This window comes from Hetaerina americana, unplaced genomic scaffold (assembly GCF_022747635.1).
Source record: "Hetaerina americana unplaced genomic scaffold, ioHetAmer1.1.p SCAF_11, whole genome shotgun sequence".
Taxonomy (NCBI): domain Eukaryota; kingdom Metazoa; phylum Arthropoda; class Insecta; order Odonata; family Calopterygidae; genus Hetaerina; species Hetaerina americana.
In genome coordinates this window covers 41,713,491-41,727,244 of record NW_027286181.1, presented here as the reverse complement: position 1 = coordinate 41,727,244, position 13,754 = coordinate 41,713,491, and the positions used below count along the sequence as shown (strand labels likewise).

The following is a 13,754-nucleotide window of genomic DNA, read 5'->3' as shown; positions in this document are numbered from 1 at the left end:
ACCAGCAGTGAAAAGGGGAGGTACGGATGAATGGAGAAGAATATCGAGGCGAGAAAGGGCGACAAAGAAAAGAAAGAAAGACAAAGAAAAAGTAATGAGAGGAGAGAAAACAGCATGGAAAAGAGAGAGAGACAAAAGGCAAGAAGCATCATAGCAAGTAACGCGAGAGGGCATGCGAAGTTGCATGCAATTCAGAGAGCAAAGAAGAAAAATGCGGAGAGAAGGGAAGAGAAGTTTTGAAAATCAGTGGTATGAATGATAGTTTCACAAAAAAAATATTTAACAGCATATTTTGAAACCATAAGGAAAAATCAGGAGATCGGACGAAACCGGAGAGTTTTAATGCCATTAACAGTTTTGCGGTTCGGGAAGTTGGGAGGGAAAATAAGGAAAGAGAAACGGGGACACCCAAACCGTGGAGTGAGAAAGTGGGGCGAGTACATCGAACCGGGTGCAGAAAAGGGTGAAGAAACAAGGTGGGCGGTGGAGAATATTGAAGAGGGCATCATGGAAAAGAATTGGACAAAAAAAAGAGAGAAAATAAGATTAAGAACTCTAAGAAACTAAGACGGGAGCAATCCGCTTGATGCTCTGCAATCTCGTGCTTGACCTGAACGGAAAGTTGGAACGATAAAAAGTGAGGATGGGAAAAATTCAGGACCGAACTTCGACAAGAATCTAAGCCAGAACAGATGTCGGTGTCCTTTACGCCCAACTGTCGCTTTTTGACCACATACAAAGAAAAAAATATAAAAGCTCGATTTAAAAACTGAGAATTAATAAGGGCAACTTCTTAAGTTACATAAGTATTTTCATAATTTGGGAAGTCAGAGAGCACATCGGATAAAGAGGAATTCTTGAAGGATACACTTGAAATATCGGGAATGCACGAGTAAGTGCCATGTCGGAAGAGTCTTTTGTTAACTAGTGTTTCCAAGCCCTAAAACAATTATCGCAATTATCAAGCACGGGAGCGAGTGGTTAGTGATTTAACGAGATGACCGGAATAAATAAAGTCTTATTTTGTGGTGCTGGCGACTGTTAAAGAAACTAATGAGAGCACTTTTTTTAGGACATCCGACGCACGGGCTACTTTTAATTCAAAGGCCCAGTCTCCACCTCTACCAAGAGTTTGGCAGGCTCACCTCTTGAGTGATGATTGTACAGAATTCTGATGGAGAATACAGGGCATGCCGTAGATTGCTTCGAAGTCACTTGTGGAATTTATAAAATATCAATCACTGTCACGTCAGAGCTTATGTTTCATGAAAAGTTTTCAGAGACGTGGCATGATTTTGATTAAGGCAGGAAAGGATGAACGGAATGTTTAGAAAAAGACCTGAAGGCATCACGGGTCTCCTGAGCATAAGAACCAAGTGCACACTATTAAAACTTTCTTGTGCAGAGCGCAAGAATGGGAATAGAGGTGCCTATCACTTCGCCATCAGATCAATACGTTTCAAGAGAAAAGAAGCACACTGATGCCAAATTTATAGCATAGTTTTCTCTATCTTGAGAAGTAAAAGAGTATTAATTGCATGTAGAGTTGCGGCAAGAATTGACACCATTCCCATCTGCATCTTTCGGACGATAAGTTCTGTAATATATTCTGAGATCGCAGTGGAAGAATTGCTGTTTTTCTGCAATAATACCCTGGCTCAGTGGATTGACACCGGTATTTCGGGGCTTTCAGTCAGATCTTTACCCGCAGCTTCGGCAACGAAGAAAAACATGACGGCATCCCGCAGATTACCTCAAAACCAACAGATAACGTAAATGAGTGAGAGAATCCGGTCTATCTCCCTGTAGGAGGGAGGCTGAGCGGTGGATTTTACGGATCGCCGGCTGAAAAGCCTTGCCTTACCGCGGTGATCCGAAAGTAAAGGCAACCCTTTTTATTGGCCCCCATGGCAATTTGTGAGACTTAAGCTCTGGGATCGTTAGGTTCTTGCCTAAATCCGGCCCTATTTGGAGAATACGAGGAAATCAGCACCAATTCCTTCCCTTTTCGATAGATTTTCTGCCACGCCACCGCCTTTCCTCAAACGACACCTGCGGAAGGAACTTACTGAGAAAGAGAGAAAAAAAGAAATTGGATCGCCGATGAGAGCTAGGGGGCGGCGCCTGGTGTGGTTCTGGAGAACGCCGCTGGAGGGGATATCTCACCTTCGGGTCCACGCCGGAGCCCTGTCGCAGCAGCGTCCCGGTAACGAACCAGATACTGTTCGACAGCGTGAACTGGTTCACCAGCCTCCTCTCCTCCATCTCCCCCTCCTCTGCATCCTCCTCCTCTTCTTCCTCCTCACCATCGTCCTGGCCCTCCTCCGACCCCCCATCGCCATCCACCACCATCATCATCATCGTCCCTCCTGCTCCCCCCTTTCCACTCGTGTTCGCCCCTCCGAACTCTTCCTCCAACACGTACGGGGGATGCCGGGAGTGGGCGGAGGCTTGCCGGCGGACGGCAAGGGCTCTCCGCTCCCACGGGCGCTTCTTTCTCTTTCCCCGGGTCGCGGGGGCCGTGTCCGCCAGCCAAGGTTTCGGGTCCCGCCACTCGTATGGGGTGAAGCGGGCCAGAGCGAAGAGAGTGAAACCGGCGAGGAGGAACGCCGCGCCCACGAAGAGCCAAATGTCCAGCGCGAGGGGGTCAAGGAAGGTGAAGAAGGTCGACTCCTTGTCCGTCGGCATCTGGTTTTTTTCGAGTCGATTTAATTGAAAACAAAAATATTCGTGTCGATTCTTTAAGATTTCCATGGCTTTCATGCGTAAGGAACACGAGATCTTCAGCGTTGCGGTTGAATTGGGACCTTTTCGATCCAGCGGGCGACGTCTCAGGATTCGTTGGTTGTGGGAGAAGAATTTCTACGGAACGCAAATTTCGCGAACGCGCGATTCGCCGACGATGGGACCTTTGTGGTGCCCGTGGAGAATTCAGATCGCTTCGCGGACACAGCTAATAGCAGCGTAGTGACTACATGGTTATTAATTCATGGATAAGGGCAACTTTGTGTGCGTTAAGTGCTTCGATTGTGTAAGATTGAGGTATGGCATACATGGCTATTTTCATATTTGTCTCGAAAAGTGATTGTGAGCCTTAAATCTTCAAACCCGAAATGAAAATAGTTGGTGAAAAACGCTTATAATTGAAAAAAGTTTGGATACTTGAAAAGGCATTAGTTCGGATATTTCCAAAAAGCTATATGGATTTGCAAAGAAATATCCTTGAATAATATCACCTCAAGAATAAATAAATTTCAATAAATCTCTACGCATTTATTTATTAAACACAACCATACGAAATTACTATCTGGTGTTATCAACACCAGATGATTGTCGCGGCAAAATGTTGTAAGACTAAAACGTCTTGGGAAGTTGTGAAGAAAACTTGCAAGAGGGTGGTCACTTTCCAATGGCTGGATCACAGGTGTATGTAGGTTATTCATGTGTTGCTCCATTATTGTTTTTATAACTGACGTTCACAGTGAATGGGCTGTAAGTTCTTGCAATAATTGTAGTGAGAGAATATGAGAAATTTCCTATCTTCTTTTAAAATGACAAAACATGAAAACAACACTAGAGTACCGTTTCAATGAGAGAAAAGGAATCCATAATTGCTGCAAAGATAGCAAAAAACTTTAAGGCCATATCAAGACAAAAAATATTTCTGGAACGTAGGAGTTGCGGTTTGTTATTAACGCCATTGTGAGAAAGAAGCCCGTTTTCTGACGAACAAGTCCATGGAGCAAATAAAAACTCCTATCAAAGGAAGTAATGTAGTTGAAAGTATTAGGAATTAAATGACAACATATAATTATTTTGTTAACCGAACAACAGGAGTAAATTTCATTACGGTTGGGAAAGCCTGCCCACATACCAGCGAATCGTTGGCCTCTCGTAAGTATCAAATGGTTTGAGCAAAGCGTAACTCCTTTGCCCAAAAATTGTTTTGGGAAATGCAAAATTTTGAATAATTCACGAATGGGAAAACTAAAAATGACATTCATTTATGGATATAATCATTATACGGAAAGTAAATGTAAAATATATACCTTCTTTTCGTGCCACCCTCAACAAGCCCCTGTGGCCTAATGGATAAGGCATCGGTCTCCTAAACCGGGGATTGGGGGTTCGAGTCCCCCCAGGGGTACATTTTTTTCTCTGCCCGATCGAAGCATAGAGTTATTAATTTTGATAAAATTTTAGAAAATCTTGGTTTGCTATCGTAAATTTTAGTTTTTAATATATTTGCAATGCTAATTTGGCGCTCCAATTTTCTCCATACACTTATGGAGGGAATATCTGGAATCATCATTAAAATATTTTTAAAAGTTTAGTTATTAAAAAGTTTAGTTAGTTTAAAAGTTATTAATTATCAGTTACTCTGCAATAACAATAGCTAAAGCACCCGGCCGGACATCGAGGGATCCGGGTTGGTATCCCGGTCAAGGCGAAAGATGTTTACTCTGTACTTACTGCATTGTAATGCACATTTATCGGATGCTCCCTTAAAATTTACTGCCGTGTTATCTTCCGCAGTTTCTAGGAATTTAACAATTACCTAGACTGGCTTAAGGAAATAAAAAAATGGGCACAACTTGGCATTTTCTTAAAGATTCGGCTGAACAGGTGGTCGAATCCATTTTTAGTCCATACAATTCTCGTTATCGCCTGTGTATTTTAAATTTAAGTACACAGAAACTAGTTTAATAGTAAAATACTTCTGAATTCAGTGGGTGCAAAATCAAATATATTTATATGAAATGCTTAGAAACACAACAATATCATTTAATGAAGTTTCTGACGATGGTTTTTATCACCTGCGTAGTTCATTTATGAAAGTGCCTAAATTTTCACATAATATATGGAATTGAATAATGAATTTGTGTCATAATCTATGCAATACCATCACTTTAGTATATGAAACATTTATTCTAAAGTTATTTGTTACGACACATGTTATTCTCTAACTAAATAGAAATATTTATGAATACAATAGGGGGTTTTACGGAAGTTAGGAATTTCGTATAAATGATCAGGGATTCATTAAAATTTGATATTAATAACACGTCGGTATTTAAAATATTCCTGTGTCCAATGACTCGATAGTATTACTTGAAAAATTGTGGTTGCCCTTTCGAAAGGATATTTCGATATTTCATAAAGATCTTCATTCATACAATTGAAGTATTCCTTATGCATGCGAATCACGGATTATTTAAAGTGACGCAGCTTATCCAGCACTAAAGTTATGGGTGTGGTTCTCATCGGAGTTATGATGACAGTCTTTGGCAAAATGTTAATATTTTACATTTACCAGTATTTTATCGTGATCAATTGAATACACTATGACTTCCATGTTTTTATTCCAATTGAAATTCCGAATATTAATCCAGAAAACGATTCTTCCGCATCAAGATCTACTTCTCGAGTTTTCAGAATTACTTTAAATACGCTGGGTATAAAATGAATGGGTAGAGAAACATCGTCGTTCATAATTCACAATTAGAAGACCTATTGCGTAGTAAAATAAATATTCCGCATTCCACCTAGAGGGCCAGGATCCGAATTCCGCTTGAGATGTGGATGCAAAATAGAAATTTCATTTTTCGTAATCGATTTTCAATACGCATCGTGCGACGATATCTCATTATAAGGAGAACCTAGGACTGGCGAAATTATAATCCCTTTCCAACCAATGATCAGCCATCTCAGGACTGTTTTGTTTGCTCTTCCTGCTTGTATTTTTCGGTTATAGCCGACGATTAGTAAGGGAAACTCATCGAAATGACAATTTTGGATGCGGTAAAAATGGAGGCTATAGAAATGTTAATTCGGAGGATGGGTGAGTAGTTCGCCTCCACTGCATTTCAGTACTTTCCCAAAAATCGATAACACTTTCTAGCCTAGCTGTACGTTTGCTGGAGGAGTTATTTTGGGTCGGTATCCAATAAAGACATTGTCATTTACTAAATATTTGTAATTTTCTCTTATTCCTATCACTGCGCACTTCATATGCACTCTTCGGTTTTCCTTCTACAAATTTTGCTTTAGTTCACCATGCATTTGTAACAAATTCTTTATATGTTATCCTTTAATGGTGGTGTTGTATGTTGTGTGCCATTGTGGGAAGTCTTTTTGCCGTTCTTTAGTTGCCATTAGAGAAGGATGTTTTTGCCTCACATATAGACGACGGGTTTACTTTCTCGAAACCAGTCATTTTCTGTTGAATGTTCCGGCATACATTTTGTGTTCTTTCAATTTTACAGTTTTCGCCGAAGCTTTTCACGCATCCCTACACCAATACATCCACTCCATTGTGCCGATAGAAAGGAGGTGGGTTGCTAACGACCAATGACAGCCAGGCGTCACTTACGACGGGTGCCCTAGGGGCAAGGTGAGGCGGAAAAGTGCTGACGTCCTTTGGTTGAAGAGCGATTTTCACCCATTTCTTGTACTGGGAGCCAGAGGTACACCACGACGGGACGCGGCTTGGGCGAGCGCTAATTCGTGGACCGCGCGCTTCTCCATCCCGTCGACGGGAGCGTCGCCGTGTCCTGTCCCAACGTTGATTCTCCCGCGTGAATGAACCCGAGGGACGGATTAGCCAGAACCATGATTCCCATCTAATATAACCCGACTGTAATTTCAACCGGTTTAAACCCACGGGGCCGTAAATTTTCCGCGCAGCGCGTGCCTTCACCCGGTCCCGATCGTGCAAAGGGACATCGTGAGGATTAGCTAAGACGTTTCCCTCCCCACCTTCCTCTTCTCTGACTGAAATCCCTTCAAGCCCACTTAAAAAAAGCTCTCTTCCAGGTAGGGAGGAGGGTGCGGGGATGTGGGAAGGGTGCGTGAGCGAGGGAAGAGGGGAACTGGGAGGGATAGGGGTGGGATAAGGGGAGAGGGTCCGTCCTCTATTGATGGGAGCAAGAAAACTCCATCTCCCTCCCCCGGCCTAGTGAGAGGACAACTTCCTCAGCCACAACTCTTCCCAGGATGAGAGACGGGAAGGGTCCCACCACCTTCAGCGCCCACTCACGTCTTATTTCGGGGTTCAGGGGGGGGGAGGCTGAGAAGCTGAGGAGGAAGAGGGAATAGCGAAGGAGGAGACAGGCAAGTGGCCACCTTCGACAGAGAAGGTGGGTCTCCTACCATCTCCTTTTATATATTTTTTTTGAGTAGTTCGTGAGCGAGTCGCCTAGGAGTTTTAGGGGTACAACGAGAGGGTAGTAATTGGTCCAGGGTGCGAAAGGCAGGGGGGAGATTTCCTTGAGGGCCTACTTTCATCGGGTAGCCCTGGGGAAGGGGGTGAGGGAGTAGGTAGGCGGTTGATTGAGGCGAAAAGGGATTACGAGGGTCTCTTTATAAGGGACTCGACTGAATTTCGTGTCGGTGGGAGACCCGAACCGTGGGACGGTGGAGAGAGTACCCATACATATATGGATCACTCTCGTAGGGTTGGGAGGTAAACAGTGTTCCGTTTCGGGAGGGCTTTTCGCGGGGAAACCCGAAAAGTGAATTGGCCGTTAAGAGCTCTGGGGGTTCCTTCCCGACGCTGAATGGGATCCGGGACATTAAGGGAAATTTTCTGCGGGGCGCTTTCGGACGGCCGCCGGATTTGCATTTAAGAGTGGTTTCGTTGCCAAAGAAGACGAGGCAAGAAACTTCCCTGCACGTTCGCACCCACTTTTCCCGCTGGACCTGCGGTCATTGTATGGCAGAGATGATTTTTCACGGGATTTACTGTTGACGTATTTACGTTTCTTTCCGATTGAATTTTACTTGCTGTTTACGCAGAACTTGTATTTATTTGCTACTCAGAATTACGCTTACTACTCTTTCGACGTTAAGGACAGTAACTGAGAGCAACATATAGAGAAATATGATGCTCTATACAGTTCATCCGGGAAGCCTAGTAGATAGACTCCCTTACTACCATTTACTACTCTCTTCCACAGCAATTCATGAACATAGCAGCTTTCCATGGGTAGGTTCTGCTATAAAATTGAGAAGAATTGGCCTTAGCATTATGCAAATTATTCTTCGAGTATATATGCATACTTTATACCTCCTAATATATATATATATATATATATATATATATATATATATATATATATATATATATATATATATATATATATAATTATTAGGTAATCTACCGGTTAAGGTAGGTTTTTGGATGGACACAGCTACTAAATAAAACATTTTGTGACTCCTAACAAAACAAAAAATCCAGCATCCTACACTATATCAGGTCCCTCTTCATCTCTGAGTACTTTCTTCCTCCCTTCATCCCGTCCAACATCCCTATCCTGTTCCTTCCCTTTCCTCGTTTGCCTAACATTCTCCCCTCTATTAAAGTCTTCAACATCCCACTGCCGGTCAATACCGCCTTCATCCACTTTTCCTGCCTCCATAGGATTTCTCCCAACAAACCCCTCTCTTCGCCCACCATACGCAGTACTTCCTCATTTGTTTTCTTCTCGGTGTATTTCAACTTCTTCATTCTTCTCCACGCCCACATTTCAAAAGCGTCCAGTCTACGTCTATCCTCCTGCTTCAATGACCACGTTTCCGCGCCGTACATAGCCACGCTCCATATCCAAGTTTTTACGAGTCTTTTCTTAACGTCCTTACTCAACGTCCCTGTCATCAACTCCCTCCTCCTTGTGAAAGCCTCTTTGCCTAGCGCAATTCTTCTCTCTACGTCCCTACTACTTTGACCGTGTTGGTCCAAAACACTTCCGAAATACGTAAACTGTTCTACCTGCTCTAGTTTTTGCCCTCCTATTTTAATGTTAAGCTTAGCCTTTTTCATTCTAGAGAATCGAATAACCTTTGTTTTATTTATATTGATTCTCATCCCATACCTGTCGCACTGAATTTCCGATTCACTCAGCAATGCTTGCAACCCCTTGGCTGACTGACAAACTAAAGCTTGGTCATCAGCAAACCTAACTGATTTTACGAATTCCCCGCCCACTTTCATTCCTACCTCCAGTTCTTCCCATGCCTCTTTAATCATTTCCTCTACATACAGGTTGAACAGCAACGGCGATAATGGGCAACCCTGCCTTACACCCCTTCCCAACACTGCCCAACCGGACTCCCCGTTTTCCACCCGCACCTGAGCAGTCTGAGACATGTACAGGTTGCAGATTAGCCTCCTTCCCCTCCAATCTATTCCTATTTTCTGCAATATACTCATTAGTTTTTCCCGATTCACTCTATCAAACGCTTTTTAGAAATCTGCGAAACAGGCAAATACCTCCTGGTTGTGTTCTATATTCCTTTCGATTAATAATCTCATTACTGAAATGGCATCACGCGTACCTCTCCCCTTCCTAAACCCAGACTGATCATCCCCTCATCCCCTAAGTAATCATTTGCCCTACTCTCTATCCTTTTGCTTATGATCCTGAGAACAACTTTAGCTGCGTGGGATATCAAACTTATCGTCCTGTAGTCTTCAAATGATGTAGCCTTTACCTTTTTCGGAATAGGAACTAAAACTGATCTCACAAAGTCTTCCGGCCAGATTCCTTCCTCATAAATACTACGAATACCATATATCCTCTTCCTCCCACATTTTCCTAAACATTTCAATAGTTCCGCATATATATATATATATATATATATATATATATATATATATATATATATATATATAATCTAATTCTCTCATAGTTTATGCGTGATCTCCAGGTTAAACAAACCTAGGTATGAGAAAAAAGTATTCAAATATAAATATTCCTGTAATTAATACCCTGCCTTGGATTTGATGAGCCATATAATTCCAGTGATAAGTCACGGGATAGGCTGGGATAGGCTGGGCATGGGATAGGCTGCAGACGGCGCTGCGATTCTTTTGGAAGACTTCTATTGAAACAACTCCGTTCACGAGACAGCTATGGTAGAGGGAACTGGAAGGATATGCCTGAAAAATCCTTTTATTTTATCGTTAATATCTTTTTTCGGCAACGCCAAGTTTTAGCATTACCGTAGCACACGTTTTCTGGCTCGGGACGTCATGGAAGCGCGATATATCTTTTTCATACCAATTTCCTAACTTTTCCTTACCAATTTTGAACCTTCTCCCGGGCATCGTACTCAGGGAATGGTCACTGATGCCTCCATCTGAGTTCAAGGCTTCTAACGGAGAGTCGGTGAGGAAGGGCATGGGAAGGCACTTCATTTTCCTTCCACTCTCTCTCCTTACATCCCTTTCGCTTCCTGAGGGCAACCCTGACCCAAGCTACGAAGGGTTCAAATTACCCCACGAAGAGATAACTCACGAAGGAGGGACAGCAAGGGATCTAAAATAGGGCATTTCCGCCTAAAAAAGGGTTTCAGGGATAAAGGGCCTTGCTAGGATGCACTTGATTCTGAGTGTGGAGGATACTTTGGAGGAAAGATATGCTCACCCTTCTCCGAAAAGCAGGATCCTGGGAGAGATGGTTTGAGTTTTAAAACCATATCAGTGGAAAACCATTCAGTCCTTCTCTGTAAGTAAACTAATAGTTTGACTTTTCAGAAATTCAAAAATGTACACGATTACCAAATAGAAACTGCCAGGCTTTGATTATAAAATGATTTGGATATCCAATGTATTGCGCAGACAAACTAGAAATTCATATTTTAGAAGCAATATTTTTCTTTTTGATCTTACACGTTTCAAAATAACATAGTCAATAAACAACAAAAAATAGTCCTTTTCCTGCTTCTCTTAGAAACATTGTTCTTTTACACACTGTATTTACACTTAGGATGTCGTCAAAATATAATAATTTACGTCTTATTTCTACACAATGAAGTACCACATTATTTAATTCCTCCCGCAGCGGAATATATGGTAAATTTAGTTTTTCTTTATTGAAAATTCACAACTACTATTTCGTCTCAGCGATACGCTGAGCATAGATTAAAGTGAAATGGAAGAAATATCTTCAACATGGTGAAATATTGAAGTGCTAAAATAATTAATATGAGATAAGGAGATGACAATTTAATAAGAAGTGGCCATATACGCGTATCTTATTCTAGTTATGATTATCACAGCAAGAAGAAAACTAAAGAAGTGTATCCTCAGCATTTGGTGGTATTTTGACTGATCAATTGAAAAAGTTGGACAAACCAAAAGATTATTATAAAAATTTACGATTCCAAAGAGGATTAATCAATCTGACGGAGTATACAGCGGATAGCCTGCTGAATAAATCACATCTTTTTCTCGTTATAAGTACTAGTTTGCTTTTTACCTCCGAATCCTATTTGAAATATATTTAAAATGCTCAATAAATCTTTAACTAATGAATCAATATCTAAGACGAGGTGGGAATGCCGCTCAGAAATCGTAAAACGGTTTACATATTAATTACTGAATTTTCAAAATTCGTTCAAACTGTCGATAAAAGTTTTCAAAAACAAAATAAAAGGAAAAATGTCAAATAATTTTAATAAATGAATGGTGTTTGAGATTCTACGATCATGGGAATAATTTGGCGGGACATATGCTATCTAGTTAATATTTTAATATACCACTAGTTTCTCCATGGATATAGATGTTGCTACATCCCATTTAAAACAACCTGTTGAATTTCTTTGCAAGGATTAATGAGACATAGGTTTTCAGTCGCTAATATAACAAACAAATTTTAATGGTATTAATATCCAAATAATATCTCGAAAGGGATGATCGGCAAAAAGAAATGACTATTGGAATAAAAAAATCCAGATCCACCCTTCAGACTAGGAGACAGCTTTTGCATTATGTTTTACCATTATTATCATTACTTATTACGATATGTCTAAAACTGTTGCAACCATATCAAATAATGTGTTTTTATACGAAATTAAATGAAATATGAATATTAACAGCCAAGATAAATTAATATATTGGCATTAACAATTGAAGTTCGTTTTAAGGGATTTGACTTGAATAATGAAATTAAAAATTTAGATATGCTACGTATTCTTCCAAATTATATATTTATTTAGAGGCTGAACTGTTTTTGTAAAAATGAATTGGCGGCAATTTATATTCATTTTTTTGTTATACTACTAATGCTATTAATTACACCGATAGCGGTAACTTCAGCTGAAAACTCTTCCTCTACGTGAAGAGGTTATAGGCCTATTTAATATCAGAATCAAATTATGATACATTTTGAAGTTTAAAAACTTTATCAAGCGAAAATTTCAAGAAATCATCATTCAATGATACACATTTTAATGTCGTTTCGGCGAAAGCACAAAATGCGCAATTTACTTTAAACGTTTGCATATGTTTTAACATGGTTTTATTTCAAGAAAATATATTTTTTCATTTTCTTGAAATTTGCGGCGGTAAAAAGGTTCGCATTTTCGGGCTTTATGTGTTCGGAGGAGGTCATAATCAAAAAAAGACTTGAGTACTTAATCACAAAATAAATGTGGAAGTTTTTTTTTTATTTTGTGGAAAAAATACTTAAATCTCTTTTTTATAAAGGAGAAAAAGGTGCTGAAGATTGAAATTGCAAATCAAGGTTTTTGATAAAATTTATTTTCTATCAAAAGAAATGGCTACTTCCAACCAAAGTCTTATATCTCATTGATCGATTGTAAAAGAAGAGGAAAGATAGAGTAGATTAGGAAAAAAAAGAAATTTATTTTTAAAAACGTTCCAAAATTTTCATTACTCAAAATTACACTACAAAATTTTCATAAGGTAACGTGATAAAAGAATGGGTCATGTGCTCTGAAGAGCTTTAAAGTTAGAAAGAAGGTAGAGCTTAAATGAAAACTGATGGTTTCAGTTATTATCTGTATTTGAAACGACATGTGGAGCGATTGCATTTAATAAGCCTTAAACGGATCAAAATTGTCCATCAAACTTTGATGACCGATCTCGATTTAATGCATTTCGATGCCGATCGTGTACATCGAGCGAATTGATCATCGTATCAATTAAAATCCAGGAGACCACAGAAAGCATTGCCACACAGAGACTATCTAATCATCAAATCTGGATTCTATCTCCAAGGATTAAATGGATGATAATGAAGTTGCAACTTCGATCAGAATATAATCTATCGAAATACGATTAATAAGATCAGCGAAATTGCCCAATTATAAGCCCACTCATAATGAAACTTCCGTAAACGACATGAAACATTGGTTTTACCAACTCGTCAAACAATGGTTGACTTAACCACTTCCATTTGTAATCTCCAGGTGATGTTTAAATCGTAATAATGCCGAAAGAAGAGCACGTCATCATCACCAGTGGTTTCATTAGATCAATTCTTTTGACGATAAAAATATGAAAAAATAGAACTAATTATTGGAATGAAATGTTTGATAATTGCAATTATACGATTGTTTTGAGCTATAACTCGAGTGCCTGTAATTTATGCTTTGGCTGTTCCGATTTTTTTTACAAGACTTGAAATGATTCTAAACTTCTAGGTAGTCCCATATCAAGTACTCTGGTTGATGTACGCATCCATTTATTATGATTAACAAATATTTTTGGTACCAAATAATCCATTGGTAAGAAACGGAATTATTCGTACTGAAGAAAAAAGTTACGTACCATTATGATATCCACCTCGCCCGTCATTTCCTTATATATGCGTGAACACTTGATAAGATAAGCTAACTGCATTGACTCGTAGCGATGTCTTCCCACGGCATTAGTTTAAGGAAGATTGCAGCTACTAAAGCCGATGTTGCCCCCAGAGAAAATTAATGGGGGCATTAGGATAGCGAGA

At 40.1% G+C, this 13,754-nt stretch overlaps 1 protein-coding gene and 1 non-coding gene across 6 annotated transcripts in view; one reads left to right on the top strand and one right to left on the bottom strand.

The window, feature by feature from the left end:
• Positions 1 to 13,754, bottom strand: part of LOC139701043 (glutamate receptor ionotropic, kainate 2-like) — a 564,255-nt gene that overhangs the window by 29,883 nt on the left and 520,618 nt on the right. The window lies entirely within an intron of this gene.
• On the top strand, positions 4,075 to 4,147 carry TRNAR-CCU (transfer RNA arginine (anticodon CCU)). The gene has a single exon. It is a non-coding gene; the product is annotated as a tRNA-Arg (tRNA).